The sequence below is a fragment of the Arachis hypogaea genome, chromosome 5, assembly GCF_003086295.3.
Source record: "Arachis hypogaea cultivar Tifrunner chromosome 5, arahy.Tifrunner.gnm2.J5K5, whole genome shotgun sequence".
Classification (NCBI taxonomy): Eukaryota; Viridiplantae; Streptophyta; class Magnoliopsida; order Fabales; family Fabaceae; genus Arachis; species Arachis hypogaea.
In genome coordinates, this window is record NC_092040.1 from 13,628,598 (window position 1) to 13,650,087 (window position 21,490).

Sequence of the window (21,490 nt, forward strand, 5' to 3'; positions counted from 1 at the left end):
CTTTCTGGCAAAAAAATTTCAAGCCCTTTAGAGGTGGGGTGGAAGTGGAACTATAAATTCTTAACGAATTAACTCACTATTCTTTGAAGATGCAACTACTTCCTAACCTTTCCTAAAAATTAAATTCCGAGACTATAAGAAATGAATATTATTTCTCCCGTATTCATTTAAGGCAACAACTCAAATGAAGATGGCAAAAACATTTTTTTATAAAGATATTTTGTTCAAAAATGTGATTTATTTATTTAGCCACACTTTAAATAAAGACAACACTTTTATAAATATCAAAATCTAACCATTCAATCTATAATTCAAGGATCAAAAGAAAATATTTTCACATAAAGACAATTATAAAGTCTTCATTGTAGTATCCACCTTCATTTAAATATAATGTTTGTTAGTAATGTTCATGAGATAAACAATATAAGTTTTGATGCAACATTAGAATTGTCGAGCTTCATTCACTCAATCCTATAAGTTACTAGTTTATGAGGTAAAGGTTGTCCATCTTATGAAAGCTGCTAACCTTTATCTCTATAAGATATACAATTCTAATAATAGGATTATGTTCAAAGAATAAATTGTAATTAGAAAGCCTAACTCTTGTAATGATATGATAATTTGCTATGATGATCATATAATAAATAAACTTACACTATAATATTACTCGTAAAAAAGATTAGAGGAATAATAAAACCTTACTTTATGTTTAATTAGTTAGAGCAATTACATAAAGTAGACATGTTTGTAATTATAGATAATGATAAAATCCATCAGTGATGAAATATCTTGTGAAACAATAACCATATCGTAGCAAAAGTGGCATCATATTTAGTCATCAGTTTAATTTATTCGAAATCCCTCTTTTGTTTTTTTTTTTTATATGCATCTTCTTTATTTATTCTCTCGGATGAACTCTAAATAAACTTTACATATTTGTTCTATTATGATCATTTAACAATGCAATGGTTTTCTCTCACGTACTAGCATTCAAACTTCACATAATTTTGTAATATATATTTTTCTCCTTTCCGACTCATATTATATACCAGCCGTCATCTTTACATACTAAGAAATTGATTAATATATTGGCTCAAATTTAAGAAAAATATAAGGGAAAAATGATGGTAATCTAACATTTATGTGTATTAATGATATAGTAGAGTTATATATATTATATTTTGTTCATAATATGATTCAATCTGAAAAAGAAAATGTTTAGTAATATTATTAACAAACAAATGCAAAACAAAACTTATTGCAGTTCTTTCTATGTTGTTGTTTTCTTTTTTTCATTTTTTTTCAACATCATTGTTTTCTTTCAGACTATGATTTCCCCCTTTTGGGTTGGGTCCATACAAGGAGAAACGCAATGATTATAATAAGTTAATAGCCCTTACAAACCAATGAGCGAAAGGACTCAAATCTTATGTAAATAATGATGGTTGCGGGTGGGACGACTAATCCATTTTGAATGGGTTGAATGTCTTTTCAGGGTCATATGTTTTATGTATTTAATTGGTTTTAATTTGTTTCGGTTTACTTTTGGTGGTTTTTGTTGGAGCTAATACAAAATAACGATCAAACATTAAGAAACCACTTTATTTATTATTACCATTGTTTTTTGGGAATGAGAATCACTTTTGTTTAAAGCCGTAGATGGTGCACTTTCGTTTTTCGTATTATGATAGTAGTGCAATTTGTGCAGGTGCTTAATTCCATGACGTGGCTAGCTGAGACTGGCTACACATCATGATCCATGTTAGATGAGTTATCTGAAATGACAATAGTAGCCATTGAAGATTTAGAATCCAATGCAAATGAGAAGGTGAAAGTGGGAAAGTGGGGTTTGGGGGTTATGAAGTTGGTGTTTGCCTTTTGTGTCATTGTGTGTGTGTGTCTCTGTACAGATGACTGAATCTCCAAACAAGATATGGAGGGTATAAGTATTTGCCATTTTGTAGGCTTGCATGGTTGCTTGCTGCAAAAGAATAGGAAAAAAAATAAATTAATTAATTAGTTGGATTAGTTAACGAATTTCGCGTGATATGATGGGTAAACACTTAAATTTTTCCCTATTGCTCCCATTAGAAGCATGAGCCACGAGAAATGGAAGCTATACTTATCATCATTATTATATTGTTATTATTCTGATTATTAATAGTTAACCTTATTTGGTTTATAAAATTGAGTGGTGGACCTACTACTTCTAGTAGTAGCAGGCGTAGCTACATAGTGTATTTGGTAGACGGGGTAGGTATTTGTGTTTGCAAGAGAGTGTGTGGGTGAATATCAGAGTAAATAAATGAAAAAAAGTGCTAGGAGCAGTAAATTTTTGTTATTTGTAGTTATTAAAAATATTTTTAATAGTGTAAAATTTTATATAATGATATGAGATTATTCATTTTTCTTTTATTAGTTATATGCTGGTCACAATTTAATAAAATTAGTATCTCTAAATTTTTTTATAAATAAAAATATACATAAAAAAATTTAGTGTGATAAAATATATATCAAAATTTGTAAATACGAAGTATATCAAAAAATTATTTTTTAAGGACCAAAATATACTCGGGTCTTATAAATTTATTAATGATACAATATTTTTGTTTATCGAAAATAATCGATATACTTATAAATTTATAACCTTTTGTATGTATTTTTGTTCATTCTAAATTTATATATATATATTTTTATTTATTTACTTGTAAATAATAATACAACATGATTGAAAGTGCTTTCTCTTTAAACTCGTGTTGTCAAATTTGACAACCATGAATTTTTTGTAACTTTGTTAATATTCATTCATCCATGCATTTTAACTCAAATGTGTCTATGTCCATATGAATATTGTGAAAGTCTCCAAATAGTCAAACCTAGAATCTCCTCTATTCAGTATTCATTTTTACTAAACAAAGGGGACATGGGGCCATAGCTTACGTCTGACACCGTGATGAATCTTTACTCCTATTCTACTTTCTTTGCACACAAATCAGAACACTGCAATTAAGCTGTAATGCTTTATTTCCTTTTATATTTTTGGTCAAAATATGATGGGATTGAAGTATGACCCCAAATGTACTTTCATATGGGCTAGCGAGATCCAGCTTGAAATTGGGCCTCACGTAAGATCGAATGAGTATACACGTGTCTTTTTGGAGAAGGAAATAGGGATAGATTTGTGGCTAAAAAAAAAAGTCTTGTGTGAGTCGGACTTCCACTTTGTAGATGAACCTTGTGCTGAGCAGACGAGCATTGTTGTTGATGATGCTAGAGTCTAGAAGGGTCTCCTTAACCCATCTCGTTTAGTTGATGTAATTTTGGGCGTTAGCCCTGTTTAAATAACTAATTATATTACGTATATATTAAAATTAATTATTAAAATTAATTATTAGTATAAAATATATATATTAAAATATAAATAAATATTAAAAATAAATTAAATTATATATATTTATATACAAATATATTAATGACTAATTTTAATAATTAATTTTGGCTTACAAATAATATTTTTGTTAAACAATAAACAAGTCGAGAACTTGCTGATAACTATCGCTTCTACCAACCGCATTATGAATTTATGATTCATTGCAAGGAGCCTGCGAGTCGACTCGTAAGACTTTATTGGATTGGTCAATTCCCAACGAACAAGTTTGTATAAAGAAAAAAAAATATAATTTATCTTAAAAAGTGAATAAAAATAAATAAAATGACACATTTTATTTTGTTAGATAGGTATTTAAATAGAGGCATGTTCCATATACAAGTCTTTTTGGCTTACAAGCTATACAAGTTGGTCCAAGTTTAAGAAAAAAGCACGCCCACTACTCCTTTAAAATCGAGCGTCCAACGCACGCGTTCATTATGCCACACTCTTCCTCTTCTTCCTCAATCAAAACGCAAACCGTCAAGATTCACACTCTTCCTCTTTTTCCTCAATCAAAACGCAAAATGTCAAGATTCAAGCGACATTCAAAACAAAAGACACGTTCCAACTCCTCGCGAAGAGTAGAAGAAATCAAGAAGAAAAGATACAAATCTCCATAAAAAATTACCAGAAAAAACAAAGAAACATTATTCAAGGTACTGTTTTACTATTCTTCTAGGTTTTTTTTCTAGATTGTCTCTGTCATGTGCCTCATTCTTAACCGTTTGGGTGTATTTCTGTAATCCTTCTGTAATCATTTGGGGGTATTTTTGTAATCGTTTGGGTGTATTTCTAAAGTTCCATTATCTTCAAAACAATTTCAAAGCTTGATTTCAGAAACCATGAAAATCGAAAAAAAACCGAAGCAAGAAGGAGATCTAACAAATTTGGCAAGAAATTCGAAAAAAGAAACGAAATCGTTTGAAAAATGGAAGTTATATATTTGCGCGTTAATTGATTTGAATTGATTTAAAAGTCTGTTAAAGAGGTACGTAACATAAGCAGCGCGTTTAGTAGGTTTTGTTTTCTTCAGACATGTAGAACTTGTAAGCGCAAAACACTTGTATGTAGAGATTAATCCATTAACTATATAACAAAAAGAATTTTCATTTTTTTACTATTTTTTCTCTCTATTATATCAAACACTCATTTTATTTACTTGTGTTAGTTAGATAATTAGCTTGTTAATTATAGAGATTAGTTTGTCATACTCAAGTTAGTAAAATTAGTTATTCTCACTTACATGTATGTATATATATGTGACAGCTGGATTTGTAATAGCTAATAAAAAGTAAAATGAAAAATGCTGAAGGTGCTTTTTGCCCTCGATCTTCTCTCTCGAACCGTCTCTCTCACCTTCTAGAAACTCCTTCTTCTTCTAATCAACAATTGATTCAGTCATGGACGCAGAACACAGCAGTTTCAACATGGTGCGGTGAGCGTTCCATGAATTGAATCCTTCATTTTTTCTATGTACTCCCTTTGTAGTCCCCTTGTATTCCCATTTCTTGATTTCTTCTCTTTCCTTAAACCTACACTATAGAGTTTGATGAGAGTTTCTCACTTCACGATCTTGCAATTTTGGTGTGGTAAGAACTCCGATCAACGGGATTAAGGGAAGAAGATTCTGAATCGGTCATTTACTAGATTCATTGATCAAAAATTTCAATTCCTACTCCAATGGATTCCAACCACACCCCGAATCTTGGAAGCATCAATATCCAACTTTTGGCCCAAATTGTAATGCAAATCACTAGTATGCAATCCGCATCGACGAAATCAACTATGAGCCCTCATCTTGATTTGGCTAGTCCCTATTATTTGCATCCAGCGGACAGAACAAGTAACCGTTTGATTTCTAGGGTTCTTGATCATCAGAATCATCACAACTAGTCACACTATATGCTGTTAGCGCTTAAATCAAAGAACAAATTGGCCTTTATTGATGGTACTCTCCCGAAGCCACCGTAGATGACCCATTGTTTGAGGCTTGGGATCGTTGCAATACTTTCGTCGTCTCCTGGATTCATTTTTCTCTAGCATAATGGGTAATAATATAGCCAAAGATCTATGGCAAAAAGTCAAAAATCGATTTTATCAAGGGGATGTCTTCAAGATTGCTGAGCTCCAAGAGAAGTTGTTCTCAATCAAGCAAGGTGATCTGTCTGTCACTCATTATTTCACCAAACTCAAAGGAATTTGGGAAGATTTGGAAACTTTCATACCCCTCCCACAGTGCAACTGCACACTGAAATGCACCTGTGTTTTTGACACGGTTAGCAATTATCGAAAGAATACTTTTGTGGTGCGATTCTTGAGAGGCCTCAATAAACAATTTGGAAGTGCTCGATCAAACATTATGCTCATGAACCCTCTTCCCTCCATTGATTCTACCTATTCAATGATGCTGCAACAGGAACGAAAACTCTTGGGCACTGACATTGCTAAGCCGAGCCCTTTGTTGAGCACCGCTTCATCTAACATTTTTCAGTCTCGAGGCAGAGGACATGGGAGAGGAGGTCGAGGCCGTGGTCCAGGTGGCAGAGGAAGTTCTAAGCTCTGTGCCTACTGTGGTAAAACTGGACATCTCATCGACACTTGCTACCACAAGTATGGAATACCTCCACATCTTAAGAAGCAGAACCAAATCAATAATCTCACTGCTGAGGATGATGATTGCGGTGAACCAATTAGCTTGTATGAGAATCAGGGGGAATCTTCGCATGCGAAGTTTACTTCAGAGAAAAAAGATGCACTACTCGCCCTCTTGCAGCATCATGGAGCCAAGATCAATCATAATATGAATCAAGTTGCTCCAGCCAATGACACCACTCCTGATGAGCATCACTATGCTGTCATGTCCATTTGTTCACAACACAATGACTCCTGGGTCATCGACACTGGAGCCACCATACATGTGACATATAAGTTAGATGCATTTGATTCGTACCATAAAATCAAACCAGTAAAAGTTAGATTACCAACAACCAAATCATCATTGCATCTATTGCGGGTCGTGTCATTTTCTCAAAATCTTTATACCTTACAAATGTCTTATACATTCCATCTTTTGCATACAATTTAATTTCTGTTTCACAACTCATTGCATCACTTGACTGCCAATTTGTTTTTAACAAATTTGGTTGTGAGATACAGGATCTTCCAACATGGAAGATGATTGGAGCAGCTGATTATTCTAATGGCTTGTATACACTGAACACCAGCACCACCATACATAATACACTTGAATGCAGCTCACATGACACCACGATGCACAACATTGAACTGTGGCACCTTAGATTGGGCCATGTTCCTTTCAATAAATTGTAACTCTTACATGATTTGTTTCCTTCAATTTCTAGTTCAAACTTTAATAAAATTGTGGCTGCAAAGCCGTGTGATTCTTGTAAATTTGCCAAACAAAAGAGACTTTCCTTTTCTACTAGTCATCGCAAATCTAATGCAATGTTTGACATTATACACATTGATATCTGGGGTCTTTTGAATATTCTTTCTACTGATTGTAACAAGTATTTTCTCACTATAGTAGATGACTACAGCAGATACACTTGGATATTTTTTATGAAATTAAAATCTGAGACAGAAAGGCTGATTAAAAACTTTGTAACCCTCATTGAAAATCAATTTCACAAGACTATAAAGTGCATTTGGTCTGACAACGGCAAGGAGTTCTTAATGCATGACTTTTATGCAGCCAAAGGCATATTGCATCAAAGGTCATGCGTGGCAACTCCACAACAGAATGGAATAGTAGAACGCAAGCACCAGCATATACTGCAGGTAGCTCGATCCATTTTATTCCACTCTACTGTCCCTAATTGCTATTGGGACTTTGCCGTCACCCATGCTATCCATTTGATCAATAGATTGCCAAGTTCCATTTTAGAAAATAAACCACCTTTTGAAATGATTTTTAACATCAAACCAGATTTCAAACATTTAAAAGTTTTTGGTTGTCTCACTTATATTTCAACACTTGTAGCTAGTACGATGAAACTTGATAAACAGGCCAGAAAGTGTGTTTTTTTGGGATATAAGGAAGGGACCAAAGGTTACATTATTTTAGATATACAAAGCAAATAATTATTTGTGTCAAGAGACGTCGTGTTTTTTGAGTCGAGTCTGCCCTTCACTGAGGCAGGGCTTCCCACACCTCCTGTATCTCACACAATATGTGCTAAGCCCGTTGACCCATTTCTATACACTGAGGCTTATGATGCCACACCACAACATCACGATGACCACAATTCACCCAATATTTCATCAAAGTTGCCTCTTATTTCACAAAATTTACATCATCAGATCACTCACACACCACTGAGGACTCACACGGAGGCTCTCTCACAAACTCCTACATTAACTCCACTCAGAAGGTCCTCAAGGATCCACAAACCACCACGCCACCTAGCTAATTTTTAGTGTATGCAAACCTCTAAACTTTATATTGCACAATCATTGTCATCCTTGTATCCTCTTTCACATTGCATATCATACCATAAACTCTCATCCACTCACAAGGCACTGTCATTGGCTGTTTCAAATGCATCTGAACCTTCATCTTATGAGGAAGCTGTAACTCAAAGATGCGGGAAAGAGGCCATTAATGTAGAATTAAATGCTCTAAAGTCAAACCAAACATGGACCTCACCCCTCTTCCTCATGGCAAGTCTACAACTGGTAATAAATGGGTTTTTAAACTGAAATTAAGGCCTGATGGATCTGTTGAACGCCACAAGGCCCGGTTGGTTGCAAAAGGTTACACCCAAACTCCTGGTTTTGATTTTTTTTGACACATACAGTCCCGTTGCGAAGATGGCAACCATTCGGACTCTCTTGGCAATTTCAGCAGCTAAGGATTGGCATTTGCAACAACTCGATGTCAATACGGCATTTTTACATGGCGATCTGGATGAGGAAGTCTATATGAGATCCCCTAAAGGCCTTCATCTACCAAAACCAGACCTAGTCTGCAAACTCAAAAAGACTCTCTATGGCCTAAAACAAGCTAGCAAGCAATGGAACGTGAAACTGACTTCAATGTTAGTTAGTTTGGGGTACAAACAATCCATCAATGATTACTCTCTCTTTACTAAACAATCTGCCAAGTCGTTTACTGCTGTTTTGGTTTATGTGGATGATTTAATACTAACAGGGGATGACGAAGATGAAATAAGGAAAACAAAGATGGCTCTAGACAAAGCATTCAGCATCAAGGACATAGGTGATCTCAAATATTTCTTAGGCTTGGAAATAGCTAGGAGCAACAAAGGTATCTCTGTTTGTCAAAGAAAATATGTCACTGATTTATTGAAGGACTATGGCTTGAGTGATGCCAAACCAGTTAGTACTCCCATGGAGTATATGGTGTACGAAATTGTGATCATCAACAATGGCTCCAATGACTTGGTGCTCTCAAACGTGAATCACACTTTGTCACAACTCCGCACAACTAACCAGCAAGTGCACTGGGTCGTCCAAGTAATAAACCTTACGTGAGTAAGGGTTGATCCCACGGAGATTGTTGGTATGAAGCAAGCTATGGTCATCTTGTAAATCTCAGTTAGGCGGATAATAAATGGTTATGTAGTTTTCAAAAGTAATAATGAATAAAGCATAAAATAAGGATAGAAATACTTGTGTAAATCATTGGTGAGAATTTCAGATAAGTGTATGGAGATGCTTGTCCCTTCTGAATCTCTGCTTTCCTACTACTTTCATCCAATCCTTCTCACTCCTGTCCATGGCAAGCTATATGTAGGGCATCACCGTTGTCAATGGCTATATCCCATCTTCTCAGTGAAAATGGTCCAAATGCTCTATCACAGCACGGCTAATCATCTGTCGGTTCTCGATCATGTCGGAATAGAATCCATTGATTCTTTTGCGTTTGTCATCACGCCCAACAATCACGAGTTTGAAGCTCGTCACAGCCATTCAATCCCTGAATCCTACTCGGAATACCACAGACAAGGTTTAGACTTTCCGGATCCTCAAGAGTGACCGCCAAAGGGTTCTAGCTTATACCACAAAGATTCTGGTTAGAGAATCCAAGAGATACTCGCTTGTTCTAAGGTAGAACAGAAGTGGTTGTTAATCATGCGTTCATAAGTGAGAATGATGATGAGTGTCACGGATCATCACATTCATCATGTTGAAGTGCAACGAATATCTTAGAGTAAGAATAAGCCGAATTGAATAGTGATGAGCGGATAATTTATACCCTTTTTGGCATTGTTTTTAGGTTGTTTTTAGTAAGTTTAAGCTACTTTTAGGGATGTTTTCATTAGTTTTTATGTTAAATTCACATTTCTGGACTTTACTATGAGTTTGTGTGTTTTTCTGTGATTTCAGGTAAATTCTGGCTAAAATTGAGGGACTTGAGCAAAACTCTGAAAAAGGCTGACAAAAGGACTGCTGATGCTGTTGGAATCTGACCTCCCTGCACTCGAAATGGATTTTCTGGAGCTACAGAACTCCAAATAGCGCGCTCTTAATGGTGTTGGAAAGTATACATCCAGAGCTTTCCAGCAATATATAATAGTCCATACTTTATTCGGAAATTGACGACGTAACTTGGCGTTGAACGCCAAGTACATGCTGCTGTCTGGAGTTAAACGCCAGAAAAACGTCATGATCCGGAGTTGAACGCCCAAAACACGTCATAACTTGGAGTTCAACTCCAAGAGAAGCCTCAGCTCATGGATAGATCAAGCTCAGCCCAAACATACACCAAGTGGGCCCCGGAAGTGGATTTATGCATCAATTACTTACTCATGTAAACCCTAGGAGCTAGTTTATTATAAATAGAACATTTATCTATTGTATCAGACATCCTTTGACAGTTTAATCTCTGGACGCCTAGTCCTTAGACCATGGGGGCTGGCCATTCGGCCATGCCTGAACCTTTCACTTATGTACTTTCAACAGTGGAGTTTCTGCACACCATAGATTAAGGGTGTGGAGCTCTGCTGTACCTCAAGTTTCAATACAATTATTATTACTTTCTATTCAATTCTCTTCTATTCTTATTCCAAGATATACGTTACACTTAACTTTGATGAATGTGATGATCCGTGACACTCATCATCATTCTCACCTATGAACGCGCGTGACTGACAACCACTTCCGTTCTACCTTAGGCCGGGCGCATATCTCTTAGATTCCCCAACAGAATCTTCGTGGTATAAGCTAGATAGATGGCGGCATTCATGAGGATCCGGAAAGTCTAAACCTTGTCTGTGGTATTCCGAGTAGGATTCTGGGATTGAATGACTGTGACGAGCTTCAAACTCCTGAAGGCTGGGCGTGATGACAAGCGCAAAAGAATCAAGGGATTCTATTCCAACCTAATTGAGAACCGACAGATGATTAGCCATGCTGTGACAGAGCATAGGAACGTTTTCACTGAGAGGATTGGATGTAGCCATTGACAACGGTGATGCCCTACATACTGCTTGCCATGGAAAGGAGTAGGAAGGATTGGATGACTGCAATAGGAAAGTAGAGATTCAAGAGGAGCACAACATCTCCATACACTTATCTGAAATTTCCACTATTAATTTACATAAGTATTTCTATCCCTTTTATTTTCTTTTTATTATTAATTTTCGAAACCCAAAACTATTTAATCTGCCTAACTGAGATTTACAAGGTAACCATAGCTTGCTTCATACCAACAATCTCTGTGGGATCGACCCTTACTCACGTAAGGTATTACTTGGATGACCCAGTACACTTGCTGGTTAAGTTGAACGAAGTTGTGAACTATGGTATTGGCATCATGTTTTTTGGCGCCATTACCAGGGAATGAAAAGCAATGAATTTTGCAAAATGGAATAACAATTGAATCACAATTTTGTCCACCAAGTTTTTGGCGCCGTTGCCGGGGATTGTTCGAGTATGGACAACTGACGGTTCTTCTTATTGCTCAGATTAGGTAATTTTCTTTTCAAAAATCTTTTTCAAAATTTTTTTCTTTTTCGTTTTTCTAACAATGTTTTTCAAAAAAATTAATAAAAATACAAAAAAATTCATAAAATCATAAAAACCAAAAATATTTTGTGTTCTTGTTTGAGTCTTGAGTCAATTTTTAAGTTTGGTGTCAATTGCATGCTTTAAAATTTTTTCTTACATTTTTCGAAAATTCCATGCATTCATGGTGTTCTTCATGATCTTCAAGTTGTTCTTGACAATTCTTCTTGTTTGATCTTGATGTTTTCTTGTTTTGTGTTGTTTGTTGTTTTTCATATGCATTTTTCGTTTGTAAGAGTCCATGCATTAAAGATTTCTAAGTTTGGTGTCTTGCATGTTTTCTTTGCATCAAAATTTTTCAAAAATATGTTCTTGATGTTCATCATGATCTTCAAAGTGTTCTTGGTGTTCATCTTGACATTCATAATGTTCTTGCATGCATCATTGGTTTTGATCCAAAATTTTTATGTTTTGGGTCATTTTTATGTTTTTCTCTCTCATCATTCAAAAATCAAAAAAATATCTTTTCCTTATTTCCCTCCAAAATTTCGAAATTTTGGGTTGACTTGGTCAAAAATTTTTAAAATTAGTTGTTTCTTACAAGTCAAGTCAAAATTTCAATTTTAAAAATCTTATCTTTTTAAAATCTTTTTCAAAAATCATATCTTTTTCATTTTTTTATCATTTTCGAAAATTTCAAAATTATTTTTCAAAATATTTTCAAAAATATTTTTCTTATCTTTATATCAAATTTTCGAAAAATTAGCTAACAAGTAATGTGATTGATTCAAAAATTTGAAGTTTGTTACTTTCTTGTTAAGAAAGGTTCAATCTTTAAGTTCTAGAATCTTATCTTGTAGTTTCTTGTTAGTTAAGTAATTTTAAAAATTAAATCTTTTTCAAAATATCTTTTTCTTAAAAATCTTATCTTTTTATCTTATCTTTTTCAAAATTTGATTTCAAAATATCTTATCTAACTTCTTATCTTCTTATCTTTTCAAATTTGATTTTAATATCTTTTTCAATCAACTAACTAACTTTTTGTTTGTTTCTTATCTTTTTCAAAACCACCTAACTACTTTTCCCTCTCTAATTTTCGAAAATATCTCATCTCTTTTTCAAAAATTCTTTTTAATTGTTTTAAATTTTAACTTTAATTATATATTATCTTTAATTTTCGAAAATCACTAATCACTTTTTCAAAACTATTTTCGAAATTTCCCTCTCTTTTCTTCTTCTATTTAATTATTTATTTACTAACACTTCTCTTCACCTCTCTTCATCTAAGAATCCGAACTTCTTATATCCCTTGTATTTGGATTCTTCTACCCCTTTCTCCTTCTACTATCATAAAGGAATCTCTATACTGTGACATAGATGATTCCTCTTTCTTTTCTTGTTTTCTTCTCTTTCATATGAGCAGGAACAGGGAAAAAGGCACTCTTGTTGAAATTGATCCAGAACCTGAAAGGACTCTGAAGAGAAAACTAAGAGAAGCTAAATTACAACAATCCAGAAATAACCTTTCAGAAATTTTCGAACAAGAGAAGGAGATGGCAACCGAAAATAATAATAATAATGCAAGGAGAATGCTTGGTGACTTCACAAATCCAACGTCCAAATTTGATGGAAGAAGCATCTCCATTCCTGCCATTGGAGCCAATAACTTTGAGCTGAAACCTCAGCTAGTTGCCTTGATGCAACAAAACTGCAAGTTTTATGGACTTCCATCTGAAGATCCTTATCAGTTTTTAATTGAGTTCTTGCAGATCTGTGAGACTGTAAAGACGAATGGAGTTGATCCTGAAGTCTACAGACTCATGCTTTTCCCTTTTGCTGTAAGAGACAAAGCTAGAATATGGTTGGATTCACAACCTAAGGATAGCCTGGACTCCTGGGATAAGCTGGTCACTGCTTTCCTGGATAAATTCTTTCCTCCTCAAAAGCTGAGCAAGCTGAGAGTGGATGTTCAAACCTTCAAACAAAAAGACGGTGAATCCCTCTATGAAGCTTGGGAAAGATACAAGCAGTTGACCAAAAGATGTCCATCTAACATGTTTTCAGAATGGACCCTATTAGATATATTCTATTATGGTCTCTCTGAATTTTCGAAAATGTCATTGGACCATTCTGCAGGTGGATCTATTCACCTGAAGAAAACGCCTGAAGAGGCTCAAGAACTCATTGACATGGTTGCAAACAACCAGTTCATGTATACCTCTGAGAGGAATTCCGTGAATAATGGGATACCTCAGAAGAAAGGAGTTCTTGAAATTGATGCTCTGAATGCCATATTGGCTCAGAACAAAGTGTTGACTCAACAGGTCAACATGATCTCTCAAAATCTGAATGGGTTGCAACATGCATCCAACAGTACTAGAGAGGCAGCTTCTGAAGAAGCTTATGATCCTGAGAACCCTGCTATGGCAGAGGTTAATTACATGGGTGAACCATATGGGAACACCTATAACCCATCATGGAGAAATCATCCAAATTTCTCCTGGAAGGATCAACAAAAGCCTCAACAAGGCTTTAACAATGGTGGACGCAATAGGCTGAGCAATGGCAAGTCATATCCATCATCTTCTCAGCAACAGACAGAGAATTCTGAACAAAACACTTCTAATTTAGCCAATATAGTCTCTGATCTGTCAAAGGCCACTTTCAGTTTCATGAATGAAACAAGATCCTCCATTAGAAATTTGGAGGCACAAGTGGGCCAGCTGAGTAAGAAAGTCATTGAAACTCCTCCTAGTATTCTCCCAAAGTAATACAGAAGAGAATCCAAAAGGAGAGTGCAAGGCCATTGATTTAGTCAATGTGGCCGAATGCACAAGGGAGGAGGAGGACGAAAATCCTAGTGAGGAAGACCTCCTGGGACGTCCCTCAAGCAAGAAGGAGTTCCCTATTAAGGATCCAAAGGAATCTGAGGCTCACATAGAGACCATAGAGATTCCATTAAATCTCCTTCTGCCATTCATGAGCTCTGAAGATTATTCATCCTCTGAAGAGGATGAAGATGTGAATGGAGAGCAAATTGCTCAATACTTAGGAGCTATCATGAAGCTGAATGCCAAGTTGTTTGGTAATGAGACTTGGGAAAGTGAACCTCCCTTGCTCATTAGTGAACTAGATACTTGGATTCAGAAAACTCTACCTCAAAAGAAACAAGATCCTGGCAAGTTCCTAATACCTTGTACCATAGGCACCATGAGCTTTGAAAAAGCTCTATGTGATCTAGGGTCAGGGATAAATCTTATGCCACTCTCTGTAATGGAGAAGCTAGGGATCATTGAGGTACAACCTACCTTGTTCTCATTAGAATTGGCAGATAAGTCATTGAGACAAGCTTATGGAATAGTAGAGGACGTGTTAGTAAAGGTTGAAGGCCTTTACATCCCTGCTGATTTCATAATCCTAGACATTAGGAAGGAAGAGGATGATTGCATCATCCTTGGAAGACCTTTTCTAGCCACAGCAGAAGCTGTGATAGATGTCAACAGAGGTGAGTTAGTCCTTCAATTGAATGGGGACTACCTTGTGTTTAAGGCACATGGCCATCCCTCTGTGACAGAAGAGAGTAAGCATGAAGAGCTTCTCTCAGTTCAGAGTCAAGAAGAGCCCACACAGTCAAACTCTAAGTTTGGTGTTGTGAGGCCACAACCAAACTCTAAGTTTGGTGTTAAGACCCCATATACAAACTCTAAGTTTGGTGTTGGGACTACACTAACATTGACCTGATCACCTAGTGGCTCCATGAGAGCCACTGTCAAGCTATTGACATTAAAGAAGCGCTTGTTGGGAGGCAACCCAATTTTAATTATCTAATTTTTATTTTATTGTTATTTTGTGTTTTATTAGGTACATGATCATGAGGAGTCACGAAAAAATCAAAAAAATTAAAAACAGAGTCAAAAACAGAAGAAAAAAATTTTTTCACCCTGGAGGACGCACAGGCTGGCGTTCAACGCCAGTAAGATGCATCTGGCCGGCGTTCAACGCCAGAACAGAGCACCATTCTGGCGCTGAACGCCAGAAACAAGCAACATTCTGGCGCTGAACGCCAGGAATGTGCCTAAAGAAGAAAAGCTGGCGCTGAACGCCAGTAACAAGCATGAAACTGGCGTTCAACGCCAGAAACATGCTTTACATGGGCGTTGAACGCCCAGAACGTGCACCAATGGGCGTTTAAACACCAGAATGGTGTACAAAGGCATTTTACATGCCTATTTGGTGCAGGGATGGAATTCCTTGACACCTCAGGATCTTGTGGACCCCACAGGATCACCTTAGGATCTGTGGACCCCACAGGATCCCCACCTACCATATTCCCTAATTACACTCTCCTAATCCTAATCACACTCCCCTACTCCCCATGTCACACTTTCCAACACTCCTCACCAATCACCTCAATTCCTCTTCCCAATTGCCCCATTCACCACTCACATCAACCCACTCTTCCCCATAAACCCCACCTACCTGTACAATTCAACTTCTCTTTCCCACCCAATCCCACCCATATAGCCGAATCCATCTCCCCTCACTCACCTTCATTTTCTTCTTCTTCTTCCTCTCTTCTTTCTTCTCTTGCTCGAGGGCGAGCAATATTTTAAGTTTGGTGTGGTAAAAGCATAGCTTTTTTTGCTTTTCCATTACCATTAATGGCACCTAAGGCCAGAGAAACCTCAAAGGGAAGACAAAAGCTTCCACCTCTGAGTCTTGGGAGATGGAAAGACTCATATAAAGCCGTCATAGCTCAGTGGTAGAACATGTGGCTGCAAATCAAGAGATCCCTGAGATACCTCAGGGGATAAGTTATCCTCCACACAAATATTGGAAGCAACTAAGGGTAGAAACACCAAAATTACTAGTAATCATTCAACAGAAGCAAGGAAGAGACATAGAGGAGCTCAAAAAGCACCATTGGACCTTCAAGAAGGCGCCACCCTCACTCAGGTGGATTCATTCCTTGTTCTTATTTCTTTCTGCTTTTCGGTTTTTAATGTTGTGTTTATCTATATTTTGTGTCTCTACTTCATGATCATTAGTATGTAACCATGCCTCAAAGCTATGAATAAAATCCATTAATCCTTCACCTCTCTTAAATGAAAAATGTTTTAATTCAAAAGAACAAGAAGTACATGAATTTCGAATTCATCCTTGAATTTAATTTAATTATATTGATGTGGTGATAATACTTTTTGTTTTCTGAATGAATGATTGAACAGTGCATATGTCTTTTGATATTGTTGTTTATGAGTGTTAAAATTGTTGGCTCTTGAAAAAATGATGAACAAAGAGAAATGTTATTGAGGATCTGAAAAATCATGAAATTGATTCTTGAAGCAAGAAAAAGCAGTGAAAAAGAAAGCTTACAAAAAAAAAATTTTGCGAAAAAAAATAGAAAGAAAAAGAAAAAGCAAGCAGAAAAAGCCAATAGCCCTTAAAACCAAAAGGCAAGGGTAAAAAGGATCCAAGGCTTTGAGCATCAATGGATAGGAGGGCCCAAGGAAATAAAATCCAGGCCTAAGCGGCTAAATCAAGCTGTCCCTAACCATGTGCTTGTGTCATGAAGGTCCAAGTGAAAAGCTTGAGACTGAGTGGTTAAAGTCGTGATCCAAAGCAAAAGAGTGTGCTTAAGAGCTCTGGACACCACTAACTGGGGACTCTAGCAAAGCTAAGTCACAATCTGAAAAGGTTCACCCAGTTATGTGTCTGTGGCATTTATGTATCCGGTGGTAATACTGGAAAACAAAGTGCTTAGGGCCACGGCCAAGACTCATAAGTAGCTGTGTTCAAGAATCAACATGCTTAACTAGGAAAGTCAATAACACTATCCAAAATTCTAAGTTCCTAAAGAAGCCAATCATTCAGAACTTCAAAGGAAAAAGTGAGATGCCAAAACTGTTCAGAAGCAAAAAGCTACAAGTCCCGCTCATCTAATTATAATTAATATTCATTGATATTCTGGAATTTATAGTATATTCTCTTCTTTTTATCCTAATTGATTTTCAGTTGCTTGGGGACAAGCAACAATTTAAGTTTGGTGTTGTGATGAGCAGATAATTTATACGCTTTTTGGCATTGTTTTTAGGTTGTTTTTAGTAAGTTTAAGCTACTTTTAGGGATGTTTTCATTAGTTTTTATGTTAAATTCACATTTCTGGACTTTACTATGAGTTTGTGTGTTTTTCTGTGATTTCAGGTAAATTCTGGCTGAAATTGAGGGACTTGAGCAAAACTCTGAAAAAGGCTGACAAAAGGACTGCTGATGCTGTTGGAATCTGACCTCCCTGCACTCAAAATGGATTTTCTGGAGCTACAGAACTCCAAATGGCGTGCTCTTAATGGCGTTGGAAATTAGACATCCAGAGCTTTCCAACAATATATAATAGTCCATACTTTATTCGGAAATTGACGACGTAACTTGGCGTTGAACGCCAAGTACATGCTGCTGTCTGGAGTTAAACGCCAGAAAAACGTCATGATCCGGAGTTGAACGCCCAAAACACGTCATAACTTGGAGTTCAACTCCAAGAGAAGCCTCAGCTCGTGGATAGATCAAGTTCAGCCCAAACATACACAGAGTGGGCCCCGGAAGTGGATTTATGCATCAATTACTTACTCATGTAAACCCTAGGAGCTAGTTTATTATAAATAGAACATTTATCTATTGTATTAGACATCCTTTGACAGTTTAATCTCTGGACGCCTAGTCCTTAGACCATGGGGGCTGGCCATTCGGCCATGCCTGAACCTTTCACTTATGTATTTTCAACAGTGGAGTTTCTGCACACCATAGATTAAGGGTGTGGAGCTCTGCTGTACCTCAAGTTTCAATACAATTATTATTACTTTCTATTCAATTCTCTTCTATTCTTATTCCAAGATATACGTTACACTTAACTTTGATGAATGTGATGATCCGTGACACTCATCATCATTCTCACCTATGAACGCGCGTGACTGACAACCACTTCCGTTCTACCTTAGGCCGGGCGCATATCTCTTAGATTCCCCAACAGAATCTTCGTGGTATAAGCTAGATAGATGGCGGCATTCATGAGGATCCGGAAAGTCTAAACCATGTCTGTGGTATTCCAAGTAGGATTCTGGGATTGAATGACTGTGACGAGCTTCAAACTCCTGAAGGCTGGGCGTGATGACAAGCGCAAAAGAATCAAGGGATTCTATTCCAACCTGATTGAGAACCGACAGATGATTAGCCGTGCTGTGACAGAGCATAGGAACGTTTTCACTGAGAGGATGGGATGTAGCCATTGACAATGGTGATGCCCTACATACTGCTTGCCATGGAAAGGAGTAGGAAGGATTGGATGACTGCAATAGGAAAGTAGAGATTCAAGAGGAGCACAGCATCTCCATACACTTATCTGAAATTCCCACTATTAATTTACATAAGTATTTCTATCCCTTTTATTTTCTTTTTATTATTAATTTTCGAAACCCAAAACTATTTAATCTGCCTAACTGAGATTTACAAGGTAACCATAGCTTGCTTCATACCAACAATCTCTGTGGGATCAACCCTTACTCACGTAAGGTATTACTTGGATGACCCAGTACACTTGCTGGTTAAGTTGAACGAAGTTGTGAACTATGGTATTGGCATCATGTTTTTTGGCGCCATTACCAGGGAATGAAAAGCAATGAATTTTGCAAAATGGAATAACAATTGAATCACAATTTTGTCCACCAAATAGAAAAATGTAGTACTTTGCATTAAAACTCGAGGTACAGCAGAGCTCCACACCTTAATCTATGGTGTGTAGAAACTCCACCGTTGAAAATACATAAGTGATCAAGGTTCAGGCATGGCCGAATGGCCAGCCCCCAAAGTCTAAGAACTAAATGTCCAAAGATGGATGCTAAGATAAAAGACGAAAACCAAGATGTCTAATACAATAGTAAAATGTTCTATTTATACTAGACTAGCTACTAGGGTTTACAGAAATAAGTAATTAATGCAGAAATCCACTTCGGGGGCCCACTTGGTGTGTGCTTGGGCTGAGCATGAGCTTTACAGGTGCAGAGGCTTCTCTTGGAGTTAAACACCAAGTTGTAACGTATTTTTGGCGTTTAACTCTGGTTTATGACGTGTTTCTGGCGTTTGACTCCAGAATGCAGCATAAAACTGGCGTTGAACGCCAGTTTGCATCGTCTAAGCTCGAATAAAGTATGAACTATTATATATTTATGGAAAGCTCTGGATGTCTACTTTCCAACGCTATTGAGAGCGCGTCATTTGGAGTTCTGTAGCTCTAGAAAATCCATTTAGAGTGCAGGGAGGTCAGAATCCAACAGCATCAGCAGTCCTTTGTCAGCCTTCTTATCAGAGTTTTGTTCATGTCCCTCAATTTCAGCCAGAAAATACCTGAAATTACAGAAAAATACACAAACTCATAGTAAAGTCTAGAAATGTGAATTTTTCACAAAAACTAATGAAAACATCCCTAAAAGTAGCTAGATCCTACTAGAAACTACCTAAAAATAATGCCAAAAAGTGTATAAATTATCCGCTCATCAGAACACCAAACTTAAATTGTTGCTTGTCCCCAAGCAACTGAAAATCAAATAGGATAAAAAGAAGAGAATATACTATAAATCTCAAAATATCAATGAATATTAGTTCTAATTAGATGAGCGGGACTTGTAGCTTTTTGCTTCTGAACAATTTTGGCATCTCACTTTATCCTTTGAAGTTTAGAATGATTGGCATCTATAGGAACTCAGAGTTTAGATAGTGTTATTAATTCTCCTAGTTAAGTATGTTGATTCTTGAACACAGCTACTTTTATGAGTCTTGGCCGTGGCCCTAAGCACTTTGTTTTCCAGTATTACCACCGGATACATAAATGCCACAGACACATGACTGGGTGAACCTTTTCAGATTGTGACTCAGCTTTGCTAAAGTCTCCAGCTAGAGATGTCTGATGAGCGGATAATTTGTACGCTTTTTGGCATTGTTTTTAGTATGTTTTTAGTATGATCTAGTTAGTTTTTAGTATATTTTTATTAGTTTTTAGTTAAAATTCACTTTTCTGGACTTTACTATGAGTTTGTGTGTTTTTCTGTGATTTCAGGTATTTTCTGGCTGAAATTGAGGGACCTGAGCAAAAATCTGATTCAGAGATTGAAAAGGACTGCAGATGCTGTTGGATTCTGACCTCCCTGCACTCAAAGCGGATTTTCTGGAGCTACCGAAACCAAATTGGCGCACTCTCAACGGCGTTAAAAAGTAGACATCCTGGGCTTTCCAGCAATATATGATAGTCCATACTTTGCTCAAGATTTGATGGCCCAAACCGGCGTTCAAAGTCACCCTCAGAAATCCCAGCGTTAAACGCTGGAACTGGCACCAAAATGGGAGTTAAACGCCCAAACTGGCATAAAAGCTGGCGTTTAACTCCAAGAGAGGTCTCTGCACGAAAATGCTTCATTGCTCAGCCCAAGCACACACCAAGTGGGCCCGGAAGTGGATTTTTATGTCATTTACTCATTTCTGTAAACCTTAGGCTACTAGTTTTCTATAAGTAGGACCTTTTACTATTGTATTGAGACATCGAGGGGTAGCTATCTTCATTGTTATGCTATCTTAGATCATTGGGAGGCTGGCCTCATGGCCATGCCTAGACCTTGTTCTTATGTATTTTCAACGGTGGAGTTTCTACACACCATAGATTAAGGTGTGGAGCTCTGCTGTACCTCGAGTATTAATGCAATTACTATTGTTCTTCCATTCAATTCCGCTTGTTCTTGTTCTAAGATATCACTTGTTCTTCAACTTGATGAATGTGATGATCCGTGACACTCATCATCATTCTCACCTATGAACGTGTGACTGACAACCACCTCCGTTCTACCTTCGATTGGGTGAATATCTCTTGGATTCCTGATTGCACGATGCATGGTTGATCGCCTGACAACCGAGTGCTCGCCTGACAACCGAGCCAACCATTCTGTGAGATCAGAGTCTTCGTGGTATAGGCTAGAACCGATGGCGGCATTCAAGAGAATCCGGAAGGTCTAACCTTGTCTGTGGTATTCT